The 15,894-nt window shown below is 49.2% G+C and overlaps 1 protein-coding gene across 3 annotated transcripts in view; it reads left to right on the forward strand.

The window, feature by feature from the left end:
* arap3 (ArfGAP with RhoGAP domain, ankyrin repeat and PH domain 3) overlaps positions 1–15,894 on the forward strand; it is a 386,207-nt gene that overhangs the window by 130,478 nt on the left and 239,835 nt on the right. The gene's annotated exons all lie outside the window — the stretch shown is intronic.

A 15,894-nucleotide genomic window follows, 5' to 3' on the forward strand; every position in this document is an offset into this window, starting at 1 on the left:
TCAAAGGCCTTACTGAAGTCCATATAGACAACATCCACTGCCCTACCCTCATCAATCACCTTCGTCACTTTCTCAAAAAACTGGAACACGTTAGTGAGACGTGACCTCCCCTTCACAAAACCATGCTGCCTCTTGCTAATACTTTAATTTGTTTCCAAATGGGAGTAAATCCTGTCTCAAAGAATCCTCTACACTAATTTCCCTACTACTGACGTAAAACTCACTGGCCTATAATTCCCTGGATTATCCCTCCTGTCCTTCTTAAATAATGGAACTACATTGGCTATTCTCCAGTCCTCCGGAACTTCCTTATAACCAATGAGGATACAAAGATTACTGTCAAGGTCTCAGCAATTTACTCCCTTGCCTCCCTCAGTATTCTGGCGTAGATCCCATCAGGCCCTGGGGACTTAGCTACCTTGATCTTTTTCAAGATGCCCAACACCTCCTCCTGTATGATCTCAATGTGACTCAGCCTATCTACGCACTCCTCCCCAAACTCATCATCTACCAAGTCCTTCTCTTTGGTGAATACTGATGCAAAGTACTAATTTCCCCTTGTTCCATGCATAGAAGCCCTCTCCTGTCCTTGAGTGGGCTAACCCCTTCTCTGGCTATCCTCTTGCTCTTTATATATGTGTAAAATGTATTGGACTGCACTGTGAGTGTGGTGGAGGGAGGATGAATGAGGCTTTCAAAAGGCAATTGGATCATTATCTGAGGAGCAAATATTTCCAGGATCACATGGAGACAGTCGACGTGCAGTACGAGTGAATTGGTCCTTTCGGGATCAAGCCAATCCTTCTGTTCGGTAACCATTCTGTGTATTGTGAGCTCAATTTGCTTTGAGAGAATAATTGCGTGATTGTGTCTACACGAAAGGACACACTGACCCATTTAAAGGATGTCTTTGTGAAGGTCGGAGGTATTGCAACTTTTGGGACAATATCATTATTCTGAGGTTCTGTTAAATATGTGGTCCTCACTAAAATATTCAATATGCAGAAAACGCTGACTGGATCAAAGCTATTGTGAGGTGATTTATTTACTAGCTACGGTTTTTAGTAATGTTTCTGTCAGCACTGCACAATTGGACAATTGCATTTTGTCAAAAGGAATTTCTGGCTCCTGTTTCACATTTTCAGCATTCTTTCAATTATGGAAATCTGCCTCATGTGACATCACATTTTGCAAACCAGGAATTCTTACCCACACAGAGCTTCAATTGATCGATTGAACTTTCTTATCAAAGAACTGTTCTTATTTCCATCTCCTTCCAGCCTGTATTGAATCACAGAATTACAGAATTATTACGAGGCAGAAGGAGGCCATTTGGTCCAACGTGTCTGCACTGGCCCCCCAAACAAGCACCATGACTTTGCCCAATTTCCCAGCTTTGTTCCCAAGCCCCTGCACATTGTATCTAATAATAATAATAATAACCTTTATTGTCACAAGTAGGCTTACATTAACACTGCAATATTCGAGTAATAATTTAGTGCCCTCTTGAATCCTCAATTTGAACATTCCTCCACCACACTCCCAGGCCATGCATTCCAGACCCCAATGTGGAAACATCTTTTCTTACATCACATTTGCTTGTTTTGCAAATCTGTGCCCTCTCGTTCTTGATCCGTTTATGACTGGATTCAGTTTCTCCCTGACCACTCTGTCCAGCACCCTCATGATTTTGAACATTTCTATCAGGGTAAACAAGTATTTGACATACTTGCTAGAGTTTTTTGATGCCGCAACAGAAAGGGTTGATGTGGGTAATGCGGTCAATGTGGTATAACTGGATTTTCAGAAGGCATTTGATAAAGTGCCACACAACAGACTTGTGAGAAACGTTCCAGCTCATGGAATAAAAAGGACAACAGCAATGTGGATACAAAATTGGCTGAACAGTGGAGTTCCCTAGAGGTCGGTATTGGGATCTTGCTTTTCCTGATACATCGTAATGCTTCAGATTTTGGTGCGCAGGAGACAATTTCAAAAGTTAGGCCTCATTTGGAATATTGTGTTCAATTCTGGTTGCCACACTACCAGAAGGATGTGGATGCTTTGGAGAGGGTACAGAAGTGGGTTACTAGGATGTTGCCTGGTGTTAGCTATAAGGAGAGGTTAGATAAACTCTGTCTGTTCTCACTGGAATGACAGAGGTTGAGAGGCGACCTGATAGAGGTCTACAAGGTTATGAGTGGCACGGACAGAGTGGATAGTCAGAGGCTCTTTCCTAGGGTAGGGAGTCAAGTACTGGGGAAATAGGTTTAAAATGCATGGGGAAAAGTTTAGAACAGATGGGTGCGGCAAGTTTTTTACAAAGAGGGTGGTAAATATATGGAACCCGCTGCCTGGAGAGGGGGTGGGAGCAGGTATGATAACAGCATTTAAGGGGCATCTAGACAAATATATGAATAGGGTGGGAATGGAAGGATACGGACTCTGTAAGTGCAGACAGTTTTAGTTTAGGCAGGAACCATGGACGGTACAGGCTTGGAGGGCCGAAGGGCCTGTTCCTGTGCTGTATTGTTCTTTGTTCTTTGTTCTTTATAGAGGTAACATCTTTTCCATATCCACCCTATCAAGTACCCTCAGGATCTTATGTTTCAGTCAAGCCTCCTCTTACTCTTCTAAACTCTAGCAGATATAAGTCGTGTCAGTCCACTCTTTCCTCATAAGACAACCCACCCCTTCCAGGTATCAGTTTGGTCAACCTTCTCTGAGTTTTACATCTTTCCTAAATAAGGAGACTAATGCTGTACGCAGTTCTCCAGATGTTCTATAAAGCTGAAGAATTACCTCCCCAATGTTAAATTCAATTTCCCCTGCAATAAACAATAACACTCTATTATCTTTCTTAATTGCTCACTGTATCTGATACTAATCTTTGGTGATTCATGCACTAGGACACCTGGGTTCCTCTGGACCGAAGAGATCTGCAATCACTCTGACCACTGAGAAAATAAGCAACCAAAACGTCTTCTTTATTCTCCCTGCCAAAATAGACAATGATGCATTTGTCCACATTGTACTCCAATTGCCAGGGGCTGGATTCTCCGCACCTCGACGCCGAAATTGCGGCCGCCGCTGGGATGGAGAATCCAATTTGACGTCGTAATTGGACCTGGCGCCAGTTCAGCGATTCTCCGGGCACCAAAAATCGGCATCACCAGGGAATACACCGTGCCGCCAGGGGGCCATTGCCAGAAGCCCGCTCAGCAATCCTCTGCCCGCGACTGGCTGAGTTCCCGACGGCGTGGAACTAACCTGCTATTGCCGGTCAGGATGCTTGCGTGGCGGCTGCGGACTCAGTCAGGGGCGGGCAGATCGGAGGCCGGGGGGCGGGGGGGGGGGGGGGGGGGGGGGGCCTTATAGGTGGCCAGGGAATGATTGTACGGGGTTTGAGGGTTGGGCACGCGACCAATCGGGGGGTCTCTTTCTTCGGTCCGCCACCGTGGGCATTCGCGGACTCCGAACTGGAAGTGTGGGGACCCGTATCTGCAGCAAAAGCTGCGCGATTCACCCCGTGTCCCTGCCAGCCCCTGGCAGGGCTGGGAATCAGCGGGAATCAGCGGGGCTGGGAATCAGCGGGGCTGGGAATCAGTGCGGCTGGGAATTCATCTAACTTTTTTGCAGTAATTTCAGGAGTATAACTCTACGTTTTTACACCAATGTGAGGACATAGTTTCAATAATGGAGAATCCAGCCCCAGATCTTTCTCCACTCACTGAACCTTTGTCGCCTCCTTGTGTCCTCTTCGCATATTACATTCATACCCATCTTTGTCAATAAATGTAGCCTTCATCCACATGACTGAGATTAATTGTAAAAGGTTGAGGCCTCAGCACTTATTCGTGTGGCACATCACTTTTATATATTTTCACCAGAAAATGCCCCATTTATGCCTGCTGTCTGTGTTCTGGTCTCAATTCCCCACTTCTTCCCTTGTCAATATTCCCTATCATTTTCCGAACCCTTTAAACACAAACACCTTTAACTTTGTTCTATTCCCTCCACTCTGAAATTAAATCCAACGGTTATGAAATAAGTTTCTCTGATAAAAATGTATCAACACCTTGATGATCTAAGGGGCTGGTTCAGCACAGTGGGCTAAACAGCTGGCATGTAATGCAGAATAATGCCAGCAGCGCGGGTTCAATTCCCATACCAGCCTCCCCAAACAGGCACCAGAATGTGGCGACTAGGGGCTTTTACATTACCTTCATTGAAGCCTACTTGTGACAATATATTATTAAAAATGTCCTTCCTATTGCACCATGATTTCTACTTTAAAAGTTTAGGTGACCATAGTCCCAGATGACCATGGGCTGCTTTCCCTTTGAGGGGGAGCTGACTGGTGGTGGTTTAACCTGAGGGTCACCACACCTCAGGCGAGGGGCAAGGTTGAGAAGGTGGAGCCTTCATGAATAACCTCATTATACCATGAATCCTATTATACCATGCCATGCTGTTGTCCACTAGATTGGAACCCAATCTTCACTGCCATGTATTTTCACATGTTAATCACTCTCTATGTTTGAGACAGACACTTGTCCAACCACAATTGCACATTTGTATTCGGATCTCAATATCATGTTGCTCTTTTTGGACTTCACTTAGTCTTATATCTTAAAGGGACGATCCTTTAAAACAGAGATGAGGAGGAATTTCTTCAGCCAGAGGGTGGTGAATCTGTGGAACTCTTTGCTGCAGAAGGCTGTGGAGGCCAAATCACTGAGTGTCTTTAAGACAGAGATAGATAGGTTTTTGATCAATAAGGGATCAGGGGTTATGGGGAGAAGGCAGGAGAATGGGGATGAGAAAAATATCAGCCATGATTGAATGGTGGAGCAGACTCGATGGGCCGAGTGGATGTGACCATCAATTCACTCGAGTCACGAGAGGAAGTAAACTGTGGCTTTAATAGACTTACAACTGAGCCTGCCTGCGACCAGAAGAACTGAGGGCAGACTCACAAGACCGCAGCACTTTATACTTCTGGTAGTGGGAGAGGTCATGGGTGGAGCCATGGGCGGAGCCCTGTACAAGCTCCTCATCTCCCCCTGTGGGCAGAGCCGTGCAACGGCTCACAGACAGAGCCCACAGGGACACAATGATACACAGTGTGAATTATGCATTATACATTCACCACATTCACCCCCTGTAAAAAAATCAAGTCCGGCGGGGGTCACGGCTCTAAGAGATTGAGCCGGTCCGGTGGCCGAGTCGTCCGTTGGGATCGGCGGAGCACCGGGATTGCAGCCGCTTCGGATGGCTGTGTGCTGACGGGCGGTGGGGATCTGAGGGTGGCTGGGTGCTGACGGGCGGTGTGGATCTGAGGGTGGCTGGGTGCTGACGGGCGGTGTGGATCTGAGGGTGGCTGGGGGCTGGGTGCTGACGGGCGGTGGGGATCTGAGGGTGGCTGGGGGCTGGGTGGTGACGGGCGGTGTGGATCTGAGGGTGGCTGGGTGCTGACGGTGTGGATCTGAGGGTGGCTGGGTGCTGACGGTGTGGATCTGAGGGTGGCTGGGTGCTGACGGTGTGGATCTGAGGGTGGCTGGGTGCTGACGGGCGGTGTGGATCTGAGGGTGGCTGGGTGCTGACGGGCGGTGGGGATCTGAGGGTGGCTGGGTGCTGACGGGCGGTGTGGGTCTGAGGGTGGCTGGGTGCTGACGGGCGGTGGGGATCTGAGGGTGGCTGGGTGCTGACGGGCGGTGTGAATCTGAGGGTGGCTGGGTGCTAACGGGCGGTGGGGATCTGAGGGTGGACTCCGGGGGTGGTTCGTTCAGAGCTTCGTTCCTGACCGGTGCGAGGGGCGAAGGGGGGCGCAGAAAACCTGTAGGCGTGGGGGCGCAGGGCGTGGGGAGTCGGGTGGGGTGTAGTATGAGGGGTACCCCGGCGGTGGTGGTGGTGGTGGTGGATCCTGCAGGCGCCAGGTCCCGGAGGGAGACGGTGTCCTGATGGCCGTCGGGGTGTTCTATAAAGGCGTAGTGGGGGTTTGAGTGTAGCAGTAATACCCTCTCTACTAGTGGGTCCATTTTATGTGTCCGGACGTGCTTCCGGAGGAGAACCGGGCCCGGTGTCCTCAACCAAGATGGGAGCGAAGCCCCCGTGGTAGTGCCCCTAGGGAAAACAAATAATCGCTTGTGAGGAGTCTGATTAGTAGCCGTACACAGGAGGGACCTAATTGCATGGAGCGCGTCGTGGAGGACCTCCTGCCAGTTGGAGGTCAGGAGATTCCTGGACCGTAGGGTCAGTAGGACGGTCTTCCAGACCATCGCGTTCTCCCTCTCCACCTGCCCGTTCCCCCTGGGGTTGTAGCTGGTAGTCCTGCTCGAGGCGATGCCCTTGTCGAGCAGGTACTGACGCAGCTCGTCACTCATGAAGGACGAACCCCTGTCGCTGTGGACATAGTTAGGGAAACTGAACAGGGTGAAGACACTGTGCAGGGCTCTGATGACTGTGTGGGAGGTCATATCGGGGCACGGGATAGCAAACGGAAAACGGGAGAATTCATCTATGACGTTGAGGAAGTACACATTTCGATTGGTCGAGGGGAGGGTCCCTTTGAAATCGATGCTCAGTCGTTCAAAGGGCCGGGAGGCCTTTACCAGGTGGGCCCTGTCTGGTCTATAGAAGTGCGGTTTGCACTCCGCGCAGATCGGGCAATCCCTGGTGATGGCTTTTACCTCCTCGGTGGAGAAAGGCAGATTGCGGGCCTTGATGTAGTGGGCGAGCCGGGTGACCCCCGGGTGGCAGAGGTCATTGTGGATACCCTGTAATCGGTTGTCTTGCGTGCTGGCGCACGTGCCGCGGGACAGGGCATCTGGGGGCTCGTTGAGCTTCCCCGGCCGATATATGATGTCATAATTATAGGTGGAGAGTTCGGTCCTCCACCTCAAGATTTTATCGTTTTTTATTTTTCCCCGTTACGAGTTGTCGAACATGAAGGCAACCGATCTCTGGTCGGTGATGAGGGTGAACCTCCTACCTGCGAGGTTGTGCCTCCAGTGTCGTACGGCTTCCACAATGGCTTGAGCTTCTTTTTCAACTGAGGAGTGTCGAAGTTCCGAAGCGGAGAGGGTTCGGGAGAAGAAGGCGACTGGTCTCCCGGCCTGGTTCAGAGTGGCGGCGAGAGCGACCTCTGAGGCGTCGCTCTCCACCTGGAAAGGGACGGATTCATCCACCGCCGGCATGGCGGCTTTGGCGATGTCCTCCTTAACGCAGCTGAAGGCTTGGCTGACAGTGGGAAGAGTGTAGTCTTAAATAGTGGGCGGGCTTTGTCTGCATACTGGGGGACCCACTGGGCGTAATAGGAGAAAAATCCAAGGCACCTCTTGAGGGCTCTTGAACAGTGAGGGAGAGGGAGTTGTAAGAGGGGGCGCATACGGTCAGGGTCAGGCCCTAGGACCCCGTTTTCCACGACATAGCCGAGGATGGCTAGTCTGGTTGTGCGGAAAACGCATTTCTCCTTATTGTATGTGAGGTTGAGTTTATGGGCGGTTTGGAGAAATCGGTGGAGGTTGGCATCGTGGTCCTGCTGGTCGTGGCCGCAGATGGTGACGTTATCCAGGTACGGAAACGTGGCCCGCAGCCCGTACTGGTCCACCATTCGGTCCATTGCTCATTGGAACACCGAGACTCCATTCGTGACGCCAAAGGGAACCCGGAGGAAATGGAAGAGGCGGCCATCGGCCTCGAACGCAGTGTAGTGGCGGTCCTCCGGGCGGATTGGGAGCTGGTGGTATGCAGACTTCAGATCCACCGTGGAGAAGATGCGGTACTGGGCGATCTGGTTGACCATCGAGGTGTGTGAACCGGTTAATGCTCTGGCTGTAATCAACCACCATCCGGAACTTTTCCCCGGTCTTGACGACCACCACCAGAGCTCTCCAGGGGCTGCTATTGGCCTCTATGACTCCCTCACGTAAGAGACGCTGGACTTCGGCTCTAATAAATACCCTGTCCTGCAGGCTCTACATCCTGTTGCGAGTGGCTATGGGTTTGCAGTTAGTGGTGAGGTTAGCGAAGAGTGTAGGGGGGTCGATTTTTAGAGTCGCTAAACTGCATATAGTGAGAGTGGGCAGGGGTCCACTGAAGCTGAGTGTGAGGCTTCTAAGATTGCATTGAAAATCGAGCCCGAGTAGGAGGGGGGTGCAGAGGTCTGGGAGTACGTACAGCTGGAAATTAGAATAGATGGCGCCCCGTATTGTTAGTGTCGCAACCGTGCGCCCTTGTATTTGGACCGAGTGCGAGCCCGAGGCGAGGGAGATAGTTTGCCGTGCTGGAAAGATAGGGAGCAAACAGCGTCTTACCAGGTCTGGATGCACGAAGCTCTCGGTGCTCCCGGAGTCGAAGAGGCACGGTGTCTTGTATCCGTTGACCTGAACGGACATCATTGAGCTTCTGAGGTGCCTTGGCCCTGACTGGTCCAAAGTGACTGCGTTGAGTTGCGGGTAGTCGATGGCTTGATCAGCGGCGCTGGAGTGGCCCCGTGATGACTGTCCGCGGAGGTCCTCGTCGTCGATATGAACATTGGGTGATGGCCAAGATGGTGGCGGGCGGCGAGGAAGATGGCGCCTAAGATGTCGGCCCCCATGACTCGCACATGGCCGGCCACGTGGGGGAGGATTGCCAAGATGGTGGCCCCCATGAGTCGTACATATCGTGCAGAGGCGGAGTCGGCAGACACGCTGCAACATTGCGGGGTCTGCGGGTCTGCGAGTTGAGGGAGCGATTGCTCTGGATAGCGGGAGAGTTAGAGGGTTAAATTTAGACAAGCATACTTCAGCAAAATGTCCTTTGTGACCGCAGCTGCCGCAGGTCACGTTGCGGGCCGGGCAGTGCTGCCGTGGGTGTTGGGGCTGACCACAGAAATAGCACGATGGCGCTTCATAGTGGGCAGGTGGCCACGCGGCGCAGGCCTGGGGCAGTCTCTGGTCGGGGGTCCACGATGGGGTCGCGTGGTCAGCGGAGAACGAGTTCAAACTTTGAAACGCGACCTCAAGCGGGGTTGCTAGCGTTACTGTGTCCTCCAGGTTCTGGGCCCCTTTTTTGAGGAGACGCTGGCGCACGTAGTTGGACCGGACCCTGCAACATACACATCACGGACAGCGAGTTCCATATGCTGGGAGGCAGTTACAGCCTGAAAGTTACATTCCCGTGCAAGGGCTTTTAGGTCGTGCAGGTAGTCCTCTAGCGACTCTGCGGGGCGCTGGCGGCGGGTAGTGAAAATATGCCGTGCATAGACTTCATTTACAGGCCGCATGTATAGGCGGTCGAGTATAGCGATGGCTTCGGTGTACGAGTCGGTACTATCGAGTTGCGTAGAGATGCGATGGCTCACCTGTGCGTGTAGGAGACTGAGTTTCTGCTCTTCAGTAGTAGCGAGGTAGTCGACGCAGCCAGGTAGGCCTTGAAGCACCGAAGCCAATGTAGAAAGATTTCCTTCGCTTCTGCAGCCTGCGGGTCGAGTTCTAGTCGATCAGGTTTGAACCATGGTGGTTTTTTTAAAAGTCTATTAATTCATCAAATCACTCGAGACACGAGAGGAAGTAAACTGTGGCTTTAATAGACTTACAACTGAGCCTGCCTGCGACCAGAAGAACTGAAGGCAGACTCACAAGACTGCAGCACATTATACTTCCGGTAGTGGGAGGGGCCATGGGCGGAGCCATGGGCGGAGCCACGGGTGGAGCCCTTTACAAGCTCCTCATCTCCCCCTGTGGGCAGAGCTGCGCAACGGCTCACAGACAGAGCCCACAGGGACACAGTGATACACAGTGTGAATTAAGCATTATACATTCACCAGATGGACTAATTCCGCTTTTATGTTTTAAGGAAAGATTAATGCATGTACCTGTGTGTGTGAGACAAAGGCTTCTCTCACCTCCCCCTTTGTGGTCCCAATACCTCAGTACAGGCCAGTATGTCAGCCGCAGCTCAGTTCTCTGGAAAAAAACTCAGAGCACAATGTGAAGCGGAAATTGCCAAATTACCCATCTGTCCCACACTTTCTTCACTTTCACTCATTTTCCACGGATACCAGATCATACCCACAATGTCTAATCACAATCTGTTACGTTGTAAAGAACAAAGAACAAAGAAAGGTACAGCACAGGAACAGGCCCTTCGGCCCTCCAAGTGAAAACAATCCTAGTTTATTCAACCTCTCCTCATAGCCAACACCCTGGAGACCCGGCAACATCCTGGTGAACCCTCCCTGCCCTCTCTCCAAAGCTTCCATGTCCTCCTGATAATGTGGTGTCCAGAACTGCACACAATACTCCGAATGCGGCCTAACCAAGGTTTTCTCTGGCTGCAACATGGGCTGGATTCTCCAATTTTGAGGCTATGTCTGGAGGAAGTGTCTAGTTTTACGACAAAGAAAATCGGTGATGCCCCAGCACCGACCCTCCAACGGGTGGGGGGCTGGCAGCAATATGAGAGCCTGGAGAGTTGCCGGGTCCATGCGCACGGCAACGACCTGCAACGGTCGCACAGTAGAATGTTAATTCCTGGTTAATTTGCTGTCAGTCTAGATTCAATAAAATCTGAGATGGATTTGCAGGTAGCATATCATTTAATAATAACTAACTTGCAAGGCTGCATCAATCCATAGAGCTACAGGACACACATACTGTCTTCTGCAACATTCAGGAGTAAAGAGATCGTGTACAAAGAAACTTACGCTGATATATTCAAAATCACAGTAAGATTCACATATAAGCTTCCCATTGGTCATTCTATACACCTCCTGACCTGGCCCTATATCCCAATTGGTCACTTTGCATGGTAACCCAGCATCCTTTTCAGCAGCCATGCTTTGCAAAGGAAAGATCCTTTGTTCTCTGTCTGTGAACACAGTACCCTTAAGGTCCTACGGTCCACCCGCTTCGTTTGTTCGCTTCCTCAACAACATGGCACCGGCCGCACGTGGACTCAACCTGCCAGATACTACTGCCTTAGACACCTCCTCCCCACCCCCGGGACACCCCCTACCAGTCCCCCAAGGCCCCACCAAACTGCCCCTTGCCAGCGGAAGGGCACCCCCACTGACTGTGGTGGACACAGTTCGCAGCTGTCCCGTTGGGTTCATTAAAACTGAGAGCACACGTGCCCTGCGCGGTCAGGAACTCGGCCCATTGGGGGCGAAGCGTCGGGGGAGGTCCTTCAGATGATGTCCTGAGGCTATCCCAATAGCGTGCCGGGTACTCCTCGATGGGGGAGCATCCGAAAGCAGGCGCTGCCCTGATTCGGTCGCAAAGGGATTCTCTGCCGGATCGGCGATTACAAAATCAGCGACGGGAAATGGAGAATCCCGTCCATTATTTCCCAACTCTTGTACTCAGTGCCCTGGGTAATGGCAAATACCTTCTTAATCACCTTGACCACCTGTGTTGCCACTTTTAGGGATCCCTCTGTATGTTAATGTTGTGGTCTTCCTTAAATCTTTCTCCAATCCTTTATTAACCTTTCCTCATACCTTTCAAACATCATGGGCGGGATTCTCCGCGAACCTGCGGGATGGGCAACTCTGGTGCGAAGGAGTGGTGTGAATCACTCCGGCGTCGAGCCGCCCCCGAAGATGCAGCATCCTCCGCACCTTCAGGCGCTAGGCTGGCACCGGAGTGGTTTGCGCTGTGCCGGCCGGCGTGGAAGGGGCTTGGCGCCATGCCAACCGGTGCCAAAGGGCCTCCGCCAACCGGCCTGAGGTGGCGCATGCACGGGAGCGGCAGCGTATGCTAGCGTTATCCCAGCACATACACAGGGGGGTTCATCTCCGCATCGTCCATTGCGGACTGTTACAGTGGCTGACACGGAGGTATAGAGTGCCCCCACATCACAGGATCGGTGGGCTCCGATCGCGGGCCACGCCACTGTGGGGGCACCTCTCCGATCCGGCGGGGGGGGGGGGTCAGAGAATCCCGCCCCATATTGGTTATTATCCTGTGTCAAACATGAGCATTTAAGAAATTTTACTGTCCACTACAGCAACAAAGTTTATGTATTTTTTTCATAAAACCATCTCATTCCAGATCTTTTCCACCACTTAAGGTTGTGAAGGCCAATTCATTGAATATAAGCAAATTACTGTGGAGGCTGGAATCTGAAACCAAAGAGAAAATGCTGGAAAATCTCAGCAGGTCTGGCAGCATCTGGAGGGAGTGAAAAGAACGAACGTTTCGAGTCCAGGTGACCCTTTGTCACCAAAGCTTTGTCAGACCAGCTGAGATTTTCCAGCATTTTCTCTTTTGGAAGTTATTGAAAATATTTAAGAAGGAAATAGATGGATTTCTAAACTCTAAATTCCTTCAAGGGTTATGGGGAGCGTGGGGAGGGTGGTGTTGAGATAGAGAATTAACCATTATCATGTTGAATGGTGGAGCAGGCTCAATAGGCTGAATGCTCTCCTCCTATTTGCTATGTCTTTCAGTTATTCATTCATTTAATTCCTTTGATAATAATTCTTCCTTTTGACATTGTTACAGTGGCGTAGATCCAAGCTAGTTTAAAACAGAAGCTAGTTTTCCTTCCAGCTCAATTAACACTGGCCCACCCATTCACATTGGAAATGAATGTTGAACTCTTTTGAGGATTACTGAAACCATCCTTAGAGTCTCTCCTTTTCCGTGGAACAATACCTTACTTTTTCATTATCTCAACATTATTGTTGAAAACACTTTCCTTTCTCCTGTTCCTGAGGTTTTAAGTTACATATTTTTTCTCCATTCCATAACCCCAGATGTCCACTGATGATAAAACTTCATTATTGTTCATTGCAGCTTCCCTGCAAATGAACTCACTTAATAACATTCCCTCTTCATTTACAAGAGTAAAGTCAATTCCAAAACTATTAATATCTAAATATCTGCAATTGTAAGGAAAATAAAGGTAGTTTTCAGGGATTTATATTTGTATTGGTAAGCAGTAGAAATAAATAGGTTTAAGTGGGTATAATTTAATGTTTCTGTGCCTAGAAAGATAAAATCTATAGTTAGATTCATGCTGGACAAAGGTCCAAGGATTGGTTGGCATCCAACTGTGTTTTTTTAAAATAGAAATTTAGAGTACCCAATTATTTTTTTTAAGGGGCAATTTAGCGTGGCCAATCCACCTACCCGGCACATCTTTGGGTTGTGGGGGTGAAACCCACGCAGACACGGGGAGAATGTGAAAACTCCACACGGACAGTGACCCAGAGCCGGGATCGCACCTGGGACCACAATGGCGCAGTCCCAGTGCTAACCACTGCGCCACGTGCCGCCCCGAACTGTGTTTCTAATATACTTTGAGAGGGCTAGGTGTGAAAACTCAATAAAGATCATGCAGGTGTTGCCCAGCAACTGGGGCCTTGTAATGCAGAGAAGCATTTAAGTTTAGCTAATTTGAGTGTGGTTGTAGATCGGTAAATAGATAGCGAGTGGGAAGGGAGACCTTACAGCTCCACTGAAAACAGTTTGTTTAAAATCGCTCTCAACTTTGCTGGAAGAAAAGCCATATCATGGAGTAATGATTAAGAAATGTATGGGTCAGTGTTAATTGAGCTGAAAGGAAATCTGTAGAGCAGCTAGTTAAGGAAATTAGAGCAATTAAGAGAAGTTTCCAAGAAGCGTGAAGTTAAAGGTATTGGAACAAAGCAATGTTCGGGAAAGACAGACAATGCTGAGAAGAAGCTGAGATGTCAGAAAGATATATGAATTGATTTTCAGTTTGTGAGATTTTAATACAGCCTGTGGAATGTGAGTTAAGTAACGTGGGAAATTAATGGCTGGATCTAGGAGTTTGTGTAAAAACAATTCAGACAATTAATATCTAAAAGGGGTGTGGTGCAAAATCCTGTATTGGATTCATTGGTGAAGTGGATCAGAAGCTTTGTTTTAAAGTGTCACTTGGACAGCCTGGTCTGCATTTCAGAAGTAAAATTACGAAGTGAAAGCATAATTTGAAATAAAATTTTTAAGTATGACTTTGAAAGCTGAGCTTGAAATCACTCGATGAGAGTTTAAAAATCATCTGGGGTGCAGGGTGAGGGTTCCGATGCCCTTTTGGGGGGGGGGGGGGGGGAGAGTCGAGTTACAGGGTGTTGGTCCCAGGGGCACAGTGCTGTGAATGGTGGCGGTTGGCAGACTTCTTCCCTGGCCGGGTACAGGGTTGTCTGCCTCTCCTCCACCGCGTCCAGCTCAGCATCGGTAAACCTCGGGGCTGCTCTCCTCGCTGCCATCTTGTTGGCTGGGATGGTGTGTGTGGAGAGTATATGCTGCATGTCCAACCTAAAACCTTCCATATTTAAGGGGTCCGTATCCCTCTATTCCCATCCTATTCATGTATTTGTCAAGATGCCCCTTAAACATCACTATCATATCTGCTTCCACCACCTCCTCTGGCAGTTACGTACACGCATTGTGTTTACATACACGCATTGTGTTTACATACACGCATTGTGTTTACATACACGCATTGTGTTTACATACATGCATTGTGTTTACATACATGCATTGTGTTTACGTACATGCATTGTGTTTACATACGTACATTGTGTTTACATACGTACATTGTGTTTACGTACATGCATTGTGTTTACATACGTACATTGTGTTTACATACATGCATTGTGTTTACGTACATGCATTGTGTTTACGTACATGCATTGTGTTTACATACGTACATTGTGTTTACGTACATGCATTGTGTTTACATACACGCATTGTGTTTACATACACGCATTGTGTTTACGTACATGCATTGTGTTTACATACACGCATTGTGTTTACATACATGCATTGTGTTTACGTACATGCATTGTGTTTACATACATGCCTTATGTTTACATACACGCATTGTGTTTACATACATGCATTGCATTTAAATACAAGCATTGTATTTACATACACACGTTGCTTTCACATACACGCATTGTGTTTACATATATGCATTGTGTTTACATGTGCATGTTGTGTTTAGAACATAGAACATAGAACAGTACAGCACAGAACAGGCCCTTCGGCCCTCGATGTTGTGCCGAGCATTGTCCGAAACCAAGATCAAGCTATCCCACTCCGTCATTCTGGTGTGCTCCATGTGCCTATCCAATAACCGCTTGAAAGTTCCTAAAGTATCCGACTCCACTATCACAGCAGGCAGTCCATTCCACACCCTAACCACTCTCTGAGTAAATAACCTACCTCGGATATCCCTCCTATATCTCCCACCCTGAACTTATAGTTATGCCCCCTTGTAACAGCTACATCCACCCGAGGAAATAGTCTCTGAACGTCCACTCCATCTATCCCCCTCATCATCCTATAAACCTCTATTAAGTCGCCTCTCATCCTCCTCCACTCCAAAGAGAAAAGGCCTAGCTCCCTCAACCTTTCCTCATAACACCTATCCTGCAAACCAGGCAGCATCCTGGTAAATCTTCTTTGCACCCTTTCCAATGCTTCCACATCCTTCCTATAATGAGGTGACCAGACCTGCACACAATACTCCAAATGTGGTCTCACCAGGGTCCTGTACAGTTGCAGCATAACCCGCGGCTCTTAAACTCAAGCTCCCTGTTAATAAACCCTGAGAAGGTTTGGTTTGCTTGGTTTGGTTTGGTTGAGAAGGTTTGCTGGGCTGGTTTAGCACAGGGCTAAATCACTAGCTTTGAAAGCAGACCAAGGCAGGCCAGCAGCACGGTTCAATTCCCGTACCAGCCTCCCCGAACAGGCGCCGGAATGTGGTGACTAGGGGCTTTTCACAGTAACTTCATTTGAAGCCTACTTGTTACAATAAGCGATTTTCATTTAATTTCAATAAACGCTAACACACTATAAGCCTTCTTCACGGCTCTATCCACTTGAGTGGCAACCTTCAGAGATCTGTGGACATGATCCCCAAGATCTC

Source organism: Scyliorhinus canicula, chromosome 4 (genome assembly GCF_902713615.1).
Source record: "Scyliorhinus canicula chromosome 4, sScyCan1.1, whole genome shotgun sequence".
Classification (NCBI taxonomy): Eukaryota; Metazoa; Chordata; class Chondrichthyes; order Carcharhiniformes; family Scyliorhinidae; genus Scyliorhinus; species Scyliorhinus canicula.